The following is a 16,929-nucleotide window of genomic DNA, read 5'->3' as shown; positions in this document are numbered from 1 at the left end:
ATGGGCCAGTAGCGCCCTCCCCTTTACCCCTGTGCCGTTCATTCTGTGGGGTAGACCTTCAGTGTAATAAGGGATCTGAGGGACAGCCACCTCCATGTACATCTGTTACACCATAAAGCATCTACCCTATACCAGTGATGGGGAGTTTGATGTGGAAATTTGAGTGAAAGCAAAACACATTATTCCTCCAAATTGCCTAATTGAGTTCATCTTTGCTTTCCAGTGCCTTTCCTATTTCACCTTTACTCTCTTATATCTCCTGTCCCTATTGTCCAATTATTCACAGGTCTCTCATCCCGTCCAGTGTTTGCAAAGTCTTAGAAATACTGTGTTCTCCTGTAGTATCTGACAATATGACATCTTAGAACACTTCCCTGATCTTCTCTGAGCTTCCTCCTCCCTGCTATAGTGCCCTAAACTATACACTACAGTATTCACTTAAAACATTTCCCTGACTCATGAATTTCCCTTGGTTTGATGAGGAGGGCATTGACGTGAGGCCTGGGGAAAATCACTCATAGAAAAGAACAAAGGACACAGTTATATTGATTGTACCAAATGTTTATTGTCTGAGTAAATGAAGCAAATGTAAACTACCTTATAATACATGGAGATTAATGAAAACTATGGGGTGCATTTCTGTCATAATTTCAGCAAAATAGCCTAGGGAGTACAAAAAAAAATGCCATGGGCAAATCCCCTTTGTATAGCAATGGAGTATCAATATGGAGCAATGCTTTTGTCCAATGGAGACAATCTTCTCTATCATAGAGAAGATCTGGTCTTGGTGTGGCGAGGGGCAGGGGGGAGGACTCCACCCCACCTACAGAACAAAAGACCTGAGACCTATTTGCTATTCAGTTAGGCAGTCTGACCCATCTCTTTGGCATCTCCTGAGACTTACTTTCTCTAAAGTCTTATGCAAGAGAATTTAGCATCATCAGCCACTGTATTGATGAATTTCAAATGTAGAAAGTAGGTTTTAAAAAACTGGAAGATGGTGGATGGCAGGTCTCCATTTACTGAGCAATAGCGTTCAGCACATTTCATGGCCTTATCTCCTATGTTGTCATCCTGCACAAGGAACCGGAAATTCAAAGATTTGATGAAACTCTTGATATCCTCCAAAGACATGCTCAGCTTCTCCACAATCCCTTTGAGTGACTTCTCATCCAAACCAAAATGACTCTGGTAATGTTTCAGGCACTTTTCCTGCTGGGGAAAATCAAAGCCATTAAAGCGGGCCATGAAGGGGATGAAGCTCAAAGCAAATGATTTCAGGGCATCCAGCCAATCTTCTCCTTGAGCAAATCTCTCTTAATCTCAATAGAAGCATCAAACTGGGCAACAGAAGCACAAAGGTGTAGTGCTTATGAACAGGGAGCTCCTTCAGCAGGGTCTCTTCCAGTGTTGGGAAATCAAAGTCATCCAGATCAAAGTTGGAGACCAAGAAGATGCATGGCACAGGCATGCCAATGTGGCTGAGGTTAGCCAGGCAGTTGTCTCGTATCTGCTGAAGCACTCTCTCCCTTTTGAAAGATGTGGGTTTGCATCTCTCTTCATTATGTAAATCATTGTCCCCCTTGGTTCTAACAAAGTAGAACTTCTTGCCTATCTCTTTGATGCTTTTGACCAGCAAAGCTTCATTGAGGCTAAACCAAGAGAAAGAAATCATGATGAAGAAGTCATAGGTAGCAAATTCCACCCTTTCTAGATATTCATGTTGGAAATTGGGGGTTCTTGTCCCAGGCAGGTCCCAGAAGGTCACGTTGGGATATTTGGGATGTTGATAGGGCATTCTCTTCTTGGTAGTCTCCATAGCACCAACACTTGCAGAACCCTCCTCTTCATAACTAAGTTCTCACAGGGCATTGATGAAACTGGACTTCCCAATGCCAGATTCCCCAGTCACAGCCACATCCAGTGGAGCATTCTTTGCTGCCACAAGTGATTTCTCAGTTATGTAAGCCACATCTTTTAGCTTGGCTCTTTCAGGGTTGCTTGAGTTCTACCAAGATTTTCTTGAGAGAGGATTCCCCCTACCTTACTGATTAATGTGGTGTAGTGAGGGACAAAGTTGGTGGCCAACTGCTGAAAATTCTTTCCTGCCAGGAAGTCAAATAGCAACTAATCCATGCTGGTTAACTGTGGAATGTCTGTGGGAAAAGGAAAGTGAATTAGGAAGACAAATGGAGAAGCAGAATAGACACATAGTGTGAGCTAAGGAAACACACAGGTCCCAACAGCCCATTCCCATTCTCTCACACTTACTAACGTTACTCTGATTTACTTTTCCTGATGAATTTTGTTTTCGTGCTACAGTAGAAACTACTTGTTGTCTACTCTGATGATTCATATGTTACAAGAGTCAAGGCCTGGGGAATAGAAAGTAACAGTACCCAAAGTTGTTCACATCCTGAGCCTCAGAGCCTGTGAATGTGTGACCTTGCATAGCAAAAGGGACTTTGCTGGTATGAAGAAGTTCAGGATCTTCAGATGAAAAGATTTTCTTGGATTATCCAAATGGGCTCAATATAACCACAGGGAACTTTATAAGAAGGAAGCAAGGCCAAATGAAGAAAAGGAGGTGGTATGATGAAGATGGAGATAGAAGTGAAGATCCAGAAAGATGTAAGAAGGGTCACAAGATAAGGAATTCAGGCAGGTTCCAAAAGCTGGAGAAACAAAGAAATGGATTGTCTCCTGGAGTATTCAGATGGAACCAACATTGCTGACACCTCTACTTTATTATTTTATTTTATTTTCAAGTTTGTACTTAAATTCTAGTTAGTTAATATATAGTGTAATATTTGGTTTCAGGAGTAGAATTTGGTGATTCATCACTTGCTTATAACAACCAGTGCTCATCACAAGTACTCGCTTTAATACCCATCACCCACTGACATCTTGATTTTAGCTCCTTTAAGATTCATCTTTGACAACTTCCCTCTGGAAGTATAAGACAATAAATCTGTTGTTGTCTTAAGCCACAAATTTTGTGTTACTTTTTTTACACAGCAATGAGAAACTAATGCAGTCTGCATATGCCTGAAACCGTAACACTGAGACATACCCCTTTCCATTCTGTGGAGGAATCAATCAGGCCAGCACATTAGAGAGCACAGAATAGCACACATACCTCAGTTCACATAACCTTCAGCAAATAGGGTCAAGGGTTGTGCTTTGGTAGAGGCAGGGGGCAGAGAAAATTCTGCCAGGATGTGTGTTCCATAAGAGGGATAGCCAAGCGCATAGTCCTTCTGGTAATAATTACTCCATGACAGCTTAATGTCCATTTATCTCACCTCATGGAAGAGTTTGGGTGCAATTTAGAATATGTGACAGGAAGTGGCAGGAGAAGTAAATAAGACCTCTAATTTTCCCAATTCAATACTGCACAGTCTTGAAATAGAGATATCTGATTAAATCATGGCAATTCAAGGAAATCATCACTACATATGATGTGGCCTCTTATGAGTGAGAAAACCCTGATTTTAAAAATATTTATACATGTAAGTTTTCTCAGGGACTCCCAGTGGGTTTTTAAGAGTAGGAATGTGCTCAGTGCTCATCCACTTCCTATATGTCCTGCAAAGACAATTTTCAAAAGGGGAAGAATCATGAGTTTCAAAGAAATATAAAATAAACATGTGTTAAAGATTTTATTTATCTGATTACTAATGAAGGAAACAGGCAGAAGACATTACTGGTTAAACAGATATTCCCAAAGAGACATTTATAGTTCAAGAATATTGAAATGAATATTAAAATGATGTAAGAGTGCTATATTCTAAGGTGAGGGTAGGAAGGCAACTGAACCTGTGCAGGTAGAAATTAGCTATATGACTGCTATGGACTGAACGTGTCCTCCACAAAATCCATAGATAATGCATGAGCTCAAAGTTCTGATATTAGTTGGTGGATTTTTTGGCGGTTCCTTAGTCGTGAGGGCAGGGGGATCATGAATGCATTAATCCCACAGACACCCCCAGATTAAGAGACTGCAGAGACTAACTTGCACATTCTGCCACGTGAGATGACAGGGAGATGTACATTCCTTCAGAAGGTTGAGAAGTATATTTCTGTTCATAAGCCACCCAGTCTGTGATATTTTGTTATATCATGAATGGATGCAAAGAAATTCCAAAAAAAAAAAAGAATTATTTTGCATTGCTACCAATAATTAAAACTCACTGAGTTTTAAAAAAGCTCTATGGTATGAAAAGCTAGATTTCATTTAAGATGGCATAGTTTCCAAAGGAGACACCCAATAAACACTCTGCTTATTCCAAATTTTCTTAAAATTTTTTCACTATAAAAAAAAAGAAGAAGAAGAAAACAGGCATTTTCAGACTATGGTTCTCTCTTCAAAGAGGATGACATGAGCAGGTGGATGAAACCTTAACTCTCAACCCATCTGACCTACACCTCAACACTGCAAGCAGAAAGCCAGTATCCCATCATTGCAAGTATACATTTTGCTCACTCACCAGTTCTGGAAAGAAGAGAGGCTTCTGATGATAGAGTTCAGGAATGTTTCCAGTAACACAGCAGAAAATGCTGAGTGTTTTTCAAGTATTCCCTGGAGCCCCTGGCACAGGAACAATCCAGAGGCTTATACTGCCTTAGGAAATGTAGGCATTGAGTGCTCCTGAGGTCACTGCCCTAAGAAAGGGGCTACAGAACATCTGTTCTCCCTAGGTAAAGAGTGATAACAAGAATGATGACAGCCTCTGACTTGAGCCCCTCCCTCAGGAAGATTTGGTTGATGGTTCTAAGGTCCACATTTACATGAAAGTGAAACCATTATTTCTACACAAAACAAGCAGTTCCAGGAAAAGAAGAAGCATGAAGGGTTTGTGACCACAAGTGTCTCAGGGAGTTGGGGGGAGGGCAGAGAAACACCAGAGGCCAGGGGAGGCAGGTCTCCAATGGCTCCTGTGTGGCCATCTAGCCATGAATCTGTTGGGAAGACTGGGGATAGGGAAGAAGGCTGTGAGCAAGTATCCAAAGCTTCCAATACAAGAGAAGCCTTTCCTGTCAGAAAGGAGAGGGACTCTATCATTTCTCTTTCTGTTTTGTTCATTTTTAGGAGCCCTACTTCTGGCTGCCACAATGTAACACTTAGACATAGATGATTCTGCCAGGTCATGGGGTCACATCTCATGAACACCTTAATCTACCAGGAAGCATTCTGAGGAAATTTGACAAGCAGCTTGGAGGGAAACCCAGAGAGGGAGGAAAGAGCCTGAAATTTTAGATTTATATGGAAGATCAAAAGGAAAATACCAAAGTTCCTTAGAAGAAAAAGAACATGGGATAATCTGCTGTTATCAGATAAGATTTATTTCACTGATATAGTATCGAAGAAAGTTGGATGCTGGCACAGGGATAGACCAACTCACCCACAGAAAGGGACACGGAGCCTTGTGTAGGATTTCTGTGGCATAGGACAAGTGCATGAAATGCCAATGGGTATAGAAGCCACCATCTAGTAAATGGAGTTGACAAACTGGTTCTCCATATGGATAGAGGTTACTGAATCTCTGCTTACATCACTTATGATATTCAGCTCCACATGGATTTAAGACCTAAATCTTAAATGGACACTGTAGAAGAAAATACAAGAAAATACAGCTGTTCTTAGAGAAAGATGTCTTGAACAAGATGATACCATATAAAGACACCAGGATGACAGCTGTATAAAACAGATAGATCAAAGAGATACCTTTGACTACATTAAAGTGAAAAGCTTCTCTTCATGAAAACAGATACAAAAATAAAGTTAAAAATCTCCACAAATCTGCAAAAGATATTTGCATAAAGTTAGTCAACTGAGGATCAGTGGAAGTAACATTTTTTAAATTCCAGAAATCATCAAGAAAAAGTGAAACAATACCACATGTAAGTGGGCAAAAGACATGAACAGAACTTTCTCAGAAATAGAAACATATTGGGGGGGGAAGGTAGAAAAAGTACAAGAGATTAACTAGGAATGAAGCAAATGAATATTTGTGTACTACAAAATAACAACATACATTAATTCAGTCAGAAAAATTAAAAGTTGGACAAAATCAGGTGCCTGCTGGGTTTGTAATTTAATATAATCACTTTGAAGAAACAATATGGCTGAATCACATCTATATACCTTAGGACTCAGCAAATCCACTCCTGACACTATACTGAAGAGTCACTCTGCAAAAATGAGCAGAAGACAGGTGGACATGTGCTCCATGAAGCAACATGTCTTCATAATTTTGAAAAAAGGAGATGAAAGGCATTGACACAGAATGGATAAGTAAGGGGAGGAGTCAAGATGGCTGAGAAGTAGCAAGCTGAGACTGCTTCAGCTAGCCGGAGATCAGCTAGGTAGCTTATCTAAAGATTGCAAACACCTGAAAATCCATCGGCAGATCAAAGAGAAGAAGAACAGCAATTCTGGAAACAGAAAAACAACCACTTTCTGAAAGGTAGGACCGGCGAAGAAGTGAATCCAAAGCGATGGGAAGATAGACCCCGGGGGGAGGGGCCGGCTCCCGGGAAGCAGCGGAGCAACCGCGCACAAAATCAGGACTTTTAAAAGTTTGTTCCGCTGAGGGACATCGCTCCAGAGGCTAAACCGGGGCGAAGCCCACGCGGGGTCAGCGTGGCCTCAGGTCCCGCAGGGTCACAGAAGGATCGGGGTGTCTGAGTGTCGCAGAGCTTGCGGGTATTGGAACGGGAAAGCCGGCTGCAGAGACAGAGCCGACAGTAAGCTCGCAGCACGGGGTTACCTTGAACCAGTCGCAGGCTCGGTGAGCTAGGAGCGCGGCCGGAGGTCAGGCAGACGGGAGTAACTGCGCGCTGTTCTCTGAGGGCGCACTGAGGAGTGGGGCCCTGGGCTCTCGGCTTCTCCGGGCCTGAGACCAGGAGGCCGCCATTTGCATTCCCATCCTCCGGAACTCTACAGAAAGCACTCAGGGAACAAAAGCTCCTGAAAGCAAACCCGAGGATTACTCATCCCGGCCCCGGGTAAGGGCGGTGTAATTCCGACTGGGGCAAAGACACTTGAGAATCACTACAACAGGCCCCTCCCCCAGAAGATCAACAGGAAATCCAGCCGAGACCAAGTTCACCTACCAAGGAGTGCGGTTTCAATACCAAGGAGAGCAGCAGAATTCCAGAGGAGGAGAAAGCCAAGTATGGAACTCATGGCTTTTTTCCTGTGATTTTTTTTAGTCTTGCAGTTAATTTAATTTTTTCTTTTTCATTTTTTGTTTTTTGTTTTTTGGTTTTTGTTTTTTTTTTCTTCTTCTCGCCTTCGGGTAAAATTTTTTTTTTTTAACTGTTACCTTTTTCTTTTTTAACGATTTTTTACTAGTTTATCTAATATATATATTTTTTCTTTTTTACATTTTTCTCAGGTGTTTTCTTTTTTAAAAAATTTTTTTCTTTTCTTTTTTTTTTTGTTTCTTTGTTTTTTTTTTTTTTCTTTCTTCCTTTTTGAACCTCTTTTTATCCCCAATCTCCCCACTCACGATTTTGGATATCTTCTAATTTGGTTAAAGCATATTTTCCTGGGGTTGTTGCCACCCTTTTAGTATTTTACTTGCCCCTTCATATACTCTTATCTGGCCAAAATGACAAGACGTAAAAATTCAACACAAAAAAAAGAACAAGAGGCAGTACCGAAGGCTAGGGACCTAATCAATACAGACATCAGTAATATGTCAGATCTAGAGTTCAGAATGACAATTCTCAAGGTTCTAGCCGGGCTCGAAAAAGGCATGGAAGATATTAGAGAAACCCTCTCGAGAGATATAAAAGCCCTTTCTGGAGAAATAAAAGAACTAAAATCTAACCAAGTTGAAATCAAAAAAGCTATTAATGAGGTGCAATCAAACATGGAGGCTCTAACTGCTAGGATAAATGAGGCAGAAGAAAGAATTAGTGATATAGAAGACCAAATGACAGAGAATAAAGAAGCTGAGCAAAAGAGGGACAAACAGCTACTGGACCACGAGGGGAGAATTCGAGACATAAGTGACACCATAAGACGAAACAACATTAGAATAATTGGGATTACAGAAGAAGAAGAAAGAGAGAGGGGAGCAGAAGGTATACTGGAGAGAATTATTGGGGAGAATTTCCCCAATATGGCAAAGGGAATGAGCATCAAAATTCAGGAGGTTCAGAGAACGCCCCTCAAAATCAATAAGAATAGGCCCACACCCCGTCACCTAATAGTAAAATTTACAAGTCTTAGTGACAAAGAGAAAATTCTGAAAGCAGCCCGGGAAAAGAAGTCTGTAACATACAATGGTAAAAATATTAGATTGGCAGCTGACTTATCCACAGAGACCTGGCAGGCCAGAAAGAGCTGGCATGATATTTTTAGAGCACTAAACGAGAAAAACATGCAGCCCAGAATACTATATCCAGCTAGGCTATCATTGAAAATAGAAGGAGAGATTAAAAGCTTCCAGGACAAACAAAAACTGAAAGAATTTGCAAATACCAAACCAGCTCTACAGGAAATATTGAAAGGGGTCCTCTAAGCAAAGAGAGAGCCTACAAGTGGTAGATAAGAAAGGAACAGAGAGGATATACAGTAACAGTCACCTTACAGACAATACAATGGCACTAAATTCATATCTCTCAATAGTTACCCTGAATGTGAATGGGCTAAATGCCCCTGTCAAAAGAGACAGGGTATCAGAATGGATTAAAAAAACAAAACCCATCTATATGTTGCCTCCAAGAAACTCATTTTAAGCCCGAAGACACCTCCAGATTTAAAGTGAGGGGGTGGAAAAGAATTTACCATGCTAATGGACATCAGAAGAAAGCAGGAGTGGCAATCCTTATATCAGATCAATAGATTTTAAGCCAAAGACTATAATAAGAGATGAGGAAGGACACTATATCATACTCAAAGGGTCTGTCCAACAAGAAGATTTAACAATTTTAAATATCTATGCCCCCAACGTGGGAGCAGCCAACTATATAAACCAATTAATAACAAAATCAAAGAAACACATCAACAATAATACAATAATAGTAGGGGACTTTAACACTCCCCTCACTGAAATGGACAGGTCATCCAAGCAAAAGATCAACAAGGAAATAAAGGCCTTAAACGACCCACTGGACCAGATGGACATCACAGATATATTCAGAACATTTCATCCCAAAGCAACAGAATACACATTCTTCTCTAGTGCACATGGAACATTCTCCAGAATAGATCACATCCTCGGTCCTAAATCAGGACTCAACCGGTATCAAAAGATTGGGATCATTCCCTGCATATTTTCAGACCACAATGCTCTAAAGCTAGAACTCAACCACAAAAGGAAGTTTGGAAAGAACCCAAATACATGGAGAATAAACAGTATCCTTCTAAAGAATGAATGGGTCAACCGGGAAAGTAAAGAAAATTGAAAAAAATCATGGAAACAAATGATAATGAAAATACAACGGTTCAAAATCTGTGGGACAGGGGCGCCTGGGTGGCTCAGTGGGTTAAGCTGCTGCCTTCGGCTCAAGTCATGATCTCAGGGTCCTGGGATCGAGTCCCGCATGGGGCTCTCTGCTCAGCAGGGAGCCTGCTTCCTCCTCTCTCTCTCTCTGCCTGCCTCTCTGCCTACTTGTGATCTCTTTCTGTCAAATAAATAAATAAAATCTTTAAAAAAAGAAAAATCTGTGGGACACAACAAAGGCAGTCCTGAGAGGAAAATATAGAGCGGTACAAGCCTTTCTCAAGAAACAAGAAAGGTCTCAGGTACACAACCTAACCCTACACCTAAAGGAGCTGGAGAAAGAACAAGAAAGAAACCCTAAGCCCAGAAGGAGAAGAGAAATCATAAAGATCAGAGCAGAAATCAATGAAATAGAAACCAAAAAAACAATAGAACAAATCAACGAAACTAGGAGCTGGTTCTTTGAAAGAATTAATAAAATTGATAAACGCCTGGCCCGACTTATCAAAAAGAAAAGAGAAAGGACACAAATAAATAAAATCATGAACGAAAGAGGAGAGATCACAACTAACACCAAAGAAATACAAACTATTATAAGAACATACTACGAGCAACTCTACTCCAATAAATTTGACAATCTGGAAGAAATGGATGCATTCCTAGAAACATATAAACTACCACAACTGAACCAGGAAGAAATAGAAAGCCTGAACAGACCCATAACCAGTAAGGAGATTGAAACAGTCATTAAAAATCTCCAAACAAACAAAAGCCCAGGGCCAGACGGCTTCCCGGGGGAATTCTACCAAACATTTAAAGAAGAACTAATTCCTATTCTCCTGAAACTGTTCCAAAAAATAGAAATGGAAGGAAAACTTCCAAACTCATTTTATGAGGCCAGCATCACCTTGATCCCAAAACCAGACAAGGATCCCACCAAAAAAGAGAGCTATAGACCGATATCCTTGATGAACACAGATGCGAAAATACTCAACAAAATACTAGCCAATAGGATTCAACAGTACATTAAAAAGATTATTCACCACGACCAAGGGGATTTATTCCAGGGCTGCAAGTTTGGTTCAACATCCGCAAATCAGTCAATGTGATACAACACATCAATAAAAGAAAGAACAAGAACCATAGGATACTCTCAATAGATGCTGAAAAAGCATTTGACAAAGTACAGCATCCCTTCCTGATCAAAACTCTTCAAAGTGTAGGGATAGAGGGCACATACCTCAATATCATCAAAGCCATCTATGAAAAACCCACCGCAAATATCATTCTCAATGGAGAAAAACTGAAAGCTTTTCCGCTAAGGTCAGGAACACGGCAGGGATGTCCATTATCACCACTGCTATTCAACATAGTACTAGAGGTCCTAGCCTCAGCAATCAGACAACAAAAGGAAATTAAAGGCATCCAAATCGGCAAAGAAGAAGTCAAATTATCACTCTTCGCAGATGATATGATACTATATGTGGAAAACCCAAAAGACTCCACTCCAAAACTGCTAGAACTTGTACAGGAATTCAGTAAAGTGTCAGGATATAAAATCAATGCACAGAAATCAGTTGCATTTCTCTACACCAACAGCAAGACAGAAGAAAGAGATATTAAGGAGTCAATCCCATTTACAATTGCATCCAAAACCATAAGATACCTAGGAATAAACCTAACCAAAGAGACACAGAATCTATACTCAGAAAACTATAAAGTACTCATGAAAGAAATTGAGGAAGACACAAAGAAATGGAAAAATGTTCCATGCTCCTGGATTGGAAGAATAAATATTGTGAAAATGTCTATGCTACCTAAAGCAATCTACACATTTAATGCAATTCCTATCAAAGTACCATCCATCTTTTTCAAAGAAATGGAACAAATAATGCTAAAATTTATATGGAACCAGAAAAGACCTCGAATAGCCAAAGGGATATTGAAAAAGAAAGCCAACGTTGGTGGCATCACAATTCCGGACTTCAAGCTCTATTACAAAGCTGTCATCATCAAGACAGCATGGTACTGGCACAAAAACAGACACATAGATCAATGGAACAGAATAGAGAGCCCAGAAATAGACCCTCAACTCTATGGTCAATTAATCTTCGACAAAGCAGGAAAGAATGTCCAATGGAAAAAAGACAGCCTCTTCAATAAATGGTGTTGGGAAAATTGGACAGCCACATGCAGAAAAATGAAATTGGACCATTTCCTTACACCACACACAAAAATAGACTCAAAATAGATGAAGGACCTCAATGTGAGAAAGGAATCCATCAAAATCCTTGAGGAGAACACAGGCAGCAACCTCTTCGACCTCTGCCGCTGCAACATCTTCCTAGGAACAACGCAAAAGGCAAGGGAAGCAAGGGAAAAAATGAACTATTGGGATTTCATCAAGATCAAAAGCTTTTGCACAGCAAAGGAAACAGTTAACAAAATCAAAAGACAACTGACAGAATGGGAGAAGATATTTGCAAACGACATATCAGATAAAGGACTAGTGTCCAGAATCTATAAAGAACTTAGCAAACTCAACACCCAAAGAACAAATAATCCAATCAAGAAATGGGCAGAGGACATGAACAGACATTTCTGCAAAGAAGACATCCAGATGGCCAACAGACACATGAAAAAGTGCTCCATATCACTCGGCATCAGGGAAATACAAATCAAAACCACAATGAGATATCACCTCACACCAGTCAGAATGGCTAAAATCAACAAGTCAGGAAATGACAGATGCTGGCGAGGATGTGGAGAAAGGGGAACCCTCCTACATTGTTGGTGGGAATGCAAGCTGGTGCAGCCACTCTGGAAAACAGCATGGAGGTTCCTCAAAATGTTGAAAATAGAACTGCCCTATGACCCAGCAATTGCACTATTGCGTATTTACCCTAAAGATACAAATGTAGTGATCCAAAGGGGCACATGCACCCGAATGTTTATAGCAGCAATGTCCACAATAGCCAAACTATGGAAAGAACCTAGATGTCCATCAACAGATGAATGGATCAAGAAGATGTGGTATATATACACAATGGAATACTATGCAGCCATCAAAAGAAATGAAATCTTGCCATTTGCGACAACATGGATGGAACTAGAGCATATCATGCTTAGCGAAATAAGTCAAGCAGAGAAAGACAACTATCATATGATCTCCCTGATATGAGGAAGTGGTGATGCAACATGGAGGCTTAAGTGGGTAGGAGAAGAATAAATGAAACAAGATGGGATTGGGAGGGAGACAAACCATAAGTGACTCTTAATCTCACAAAACAAACTGAGGGTTGCTGGGGGGAGGGGGTTTGGGAGAAGAGGGTGGGATTATGGACATTGGGGAGGGTATGTGCTTTGGTGAGTGCTGTGAAGTGTGTAAACCTGGTGATTCACAGACCTGTACCCCTGGGGATAAAAATATATGTTTATAAAAAATAAAAAATTAAAAAAAAATAAAGAATGGATAAGTAAGCTGAGGTACATAATGTTGAAAGAAAGAACATAGGGATATGATGAAGAATGACTCTTTTAGTATAAGTTGAGATTAAATATTAAGAACCCATAGAATACCCCTTAAATAAAGCTTCAAGAAAACTAAACATACATGATATGTAAGCATACCTAAGTGGTAACATAACAAGTCAAAGAAAGCAGTTATAAACACATGCTTCATGAAATTCATACATAAAGGCTGTGGACAGAACTGGAGTGAATAGAAACACAGAGATCAGTATGAGTTATTAGAAATGTCCTGGTTTTTTTTTCCTGGTGATTTTTCAGTATATAGGTGATCATTATACTACACAAGAAAGTAAAAGATTTAAAATAGAAAAATATCTCAGTTCTTCCCAGATTTTTGCTGTGTATATTCTTCTGCATGTACTAGGTCCTGAATCTCTCCCTCTTGCCATATTTTGGGGACATCAGAGAAATGTCCAACATCTGACATACAGAGACAATCACTGCTATGATGGGACAAAGACTGAGAAATCATTCAGGGAGGAAGCACTGGGCAAGAGAGACTGAAATTCCAGGTGAAAGGAATGGCAAGGCAAAGATGCAGGCTCACACATGAGCTTGACAACTGGCTATGGATGCAGAGGAGCACACACAGCCAGCCAATTACAGCTGTCAGTAGTAAGGTAGGAAAATCCTCTGAGGCTCAGGTACCCTGGCAGTGATGGGGTTCTTTGTAGTGGCAGAAAGCTCTCACTCAGGGGATCCTTGGGGTGGGCTGCTCTCCAGCAGTGTGTGAGAATCACTCTGGGACTGGTGGTGTATTTGGCTCTGGTTTGCAGTGTCCTTGGCAACCAGTGGATGGGGGCCTGATGCCTTAGTATGCCCACCTCAGGGTCCAGAGTGAGACTTGCTGCTCCTAAGTCAATGTTAAAAGGTCAGGAGGTATGATTTATGAGGATATTTCCTCTTTTCAGAAAAGGAAAATCAATTCTTTTCATAAATAAATGACCTTAGAAATACCCTTTCTCCTGGTCCCACTCAGATGAGTAGAGTCCAGTTAGTGTAATATGCAATTTCCAGACTTTTGTAGAATAGAAATCTTCCCTGCCCTGGCTCAGTTCCTCTTCCAGCCGAGTGAGACACCTGAAGCAGGGACAGGAAAAGAGTCAGCTTCTTTTCTCTTTCTTCCTCCCACTGCCCCCATTATAGGAACAAACTTGGATAGGAGAACTACAAAGGTAGGAAAGGACTCACTCAGGTAGGACATTTGCAATCCAGCTGATATCCTGGTGTGGTAAATGTCTCTCAGGGAGAAGGTCCCTGGAAGGCCCATGCTGATGCCCCCATTGGGATCTTGGGGCAGGAATAATCCAGACTTCGTAGACTTCTACCTCCTCCGTGGTGTTGGTCACAGGAGGGCAACCCTAACTTTTTTTTTCCTGATAGCTTTATTTTTTATTAATTTCTTTTCAGCATAACAGAATTCATTGTTTATGCACCACACCCAGTGCTCCATGCAATATGTGCCCTCCATAATACCCACCACCCGGTCCCCCAACCTCCCACCCTACACTAACTTTTTCTCCTCATCCTACGCAAGGAGACCATGTGCAGCCCTCATGGTTGACCATGTCCCTTGAAACAGGCTCACTAAAATAAGCCTTGCCTTTCCTCTCCTCAACCTTTCGGCTGTCATTTTCTCCCCCAGGGGAGGACTCAAGGATGGCAATGCCAAATTCACAATCTCTTAGCCAGAGAAATATTTCATAACTTTTTATGGGCATAGCAATATTGGTGGAAACTGGAAAACAGATCTTCCTTTTTTATTTAAAGTCAATCTAATTAAGGTATAGTGTATTGTTCATTTCACAGATAGAATTTAGTAATGTAACAGTTGCCTTTAACACCCACTACTCATTACATCAAGTGCCTTCCTTAATTCCTATCACCCAGTTACCACATCCCCCGACCCACCTCCATTCCAGCAACCTTCAATTTGTTTCCTATATTAACAGTCTTTTATGGTTTGTCTCCCTCTCTGATTTTGTCTTATTTTATTTTTCCCTCCCTTCCCTTATGATCCTCTGTTTTATTTCTTAATTTCCACATATGAGTGAAATCATATATTTGAAATCATTATATTTTATGACTACTTATTTCACTTGGTTTAATACCTTCTAGTTCCTTGCACATCATTGCAAATGGCAAGAGTTCACCATTTTTGGCTGGCTGAAATATATTCCACATTTTGGGCATTTTGGACATTGCTGATGTAAACATTGGGGGGCATTGCTCCCTTTGAATCACTATAAAACAGACCTTCTTTATCACTCTGTGGCAGTCACACAGTGCCCTCCCTGGGGCCTCACTCCCAACCACAATCACCTTGGGTTGCTTTTCCTTCTATTCCTTCATGATAATGAGGGCATGACAATCACTGAAGAGATAAGCGGCTACCCCAAATCACCCAGACTGTAGTGAACACACAGAGACTCACACCCTCACCTGGCTGAGACAGGTAAATTGACACCAGGTAAGGTCACAGCTGGGTCAAGAACACCACCATAGATGGCATCTGCACTCTGATCCCCATGGATGGAAGTGAGTTAGCCACTGGGCTGGGCACATTGGGCATCCACAAGGAGCAAATTTTCAGGCAGTGTCTGCACCCATCTTAGGGGCCAGACTCAGTTGCTGAATGTGGACTTCTCACTGGTCTGGGCACTGACATCAGAGGAAGCATCTCCAGGTAGAATATAGCAGGATGTGTCTCAGAACACCCCATCCACTTCTGGGACTCTGTACTGAAAGTCCTCAAAATAATCCTGTATAATCCTCAGGCAAATGCTGTAGGAGCCCTACCCATCAGAATGAAGAAATTGAAGATGGTTCACCCCCATTTTGAGAAAATTACACAGGTCTGAGTACGAAAAGCACCAGAGAAGAATACCCTCAAAATCTCCTTGTCCTTCACAGCACCACTTCCTACCTTCTCTTTAGGATCTTCCTAAAACAACCACAACCCAACACATCTTGCTTCCTTCCTTTGGGAGCATCCTGGGCTGAAACCAGTTAAGGATGGTCCCAGAGGTAACCGTCTCTGCTGGCCCCTTCCCCAGGGTGGGGTAACTTACCAGGAGACTACTGATATCTGCCTGATCATGGTCACCTTCTGTTTTTTGGAGCAGGTGACTGAGAGAGCTCCTACAACCCAACTTGGCTAATAACTCTGCTAATGTAAAGACATGAAAGACACAGCCTGACACTAGGGCAGGAGAGCTTGTTGAGTTCCCTTCCTTCCATACACAATGTTTTGAACATTTTTATCATGAAAACACATTTAATGTTGTCAAATGCTTTTTCTGCTTCAACTGAGATGACCATATAATTTTGATCCTTAATTCTGTTTATGTGATCTATTATACACATGTGAAAAGATGCTTGCTTCCTAGGGATAAATCTCACCTGATCCTGATGAAAGATCCTTTTGATATACTGTTGTATTTGGTTTATTAGCATTTGGGGTGGGGGGAATGTATCTATACTCATTAAGGATACTGGCCTATAATGTTTTTTCTCTTCTAGTGTCCACTCAGGCTTTAGTCCACAACTAATTCTGAACGTGCAGAATGGGTGTCTCTTGCTATTTAATTTTTTAGAAAAGTTGGAGAAAAATGTGTATAAGTTCTTCTTTAAATATTTGGTAGAATTAGTCTTTATTCAGAGTCTTAATTGCTGATTCACTCTTTCATCATTATCTGCTCAGATATTTTTTCATTTTCTCCCTGAGTCAGTCTCGATAGTTGTGTGTTTCCAGGAATTCATCCATTTCTTCTAGGTTTGGGGGAATACAAAATCCTTTATTTTACCAGTTCTCAATTTATTTATTTGTATCTTATCTTTTTTTCTCAGTGTAGATTAAAATTTGTCAATTTTGAATATCTTTTTTGAAAAGTAGCCTTAGTTTCATCAATATTTTCTATTGTTTTCTTGTCTTTAT

The 16,929-nt window shown here is 40.7% G+C and overlaps 1 pseudogene across 1 annotated transcript in view; it reads right to left on the bottom strand.

Moving 5' to 3' along the window:
• Nucleotides 1-545: 545 nt before the first annotated feature.
• LOC309861903 (interferon-gamma-inducible GTPase 10 pseudogene) overlaps nt 546-16,929 on the bottom strand; it is a 32,092-nt pseudogene continuing 15,708 nt past the window's right edge. The window contains exon 3 of the transcript in view: nt 546-2,008. The product of the transcript in view is annotated as an interferon-gamma-inducible GTPase 10 pseudogene (transcript). The remainder of the gene's footprint in view (nt 2,009-16,929) is intronic.

The sequence above is a fragment of the Mustela nivalis genome, assembly GCF_964662115.1.
Source record: "Mustela nivalis genome assembly, chromosome: 3".
Taxonomy (NCBI): Eukaryota; Metazoa; Chordata; class Mammalia; order Carnivora; family Mustelidae; genus Mustela; species Mustela nivalis.
This window is presented reverse-complemented; position numbering and strand designations above follow the sequence as displayed.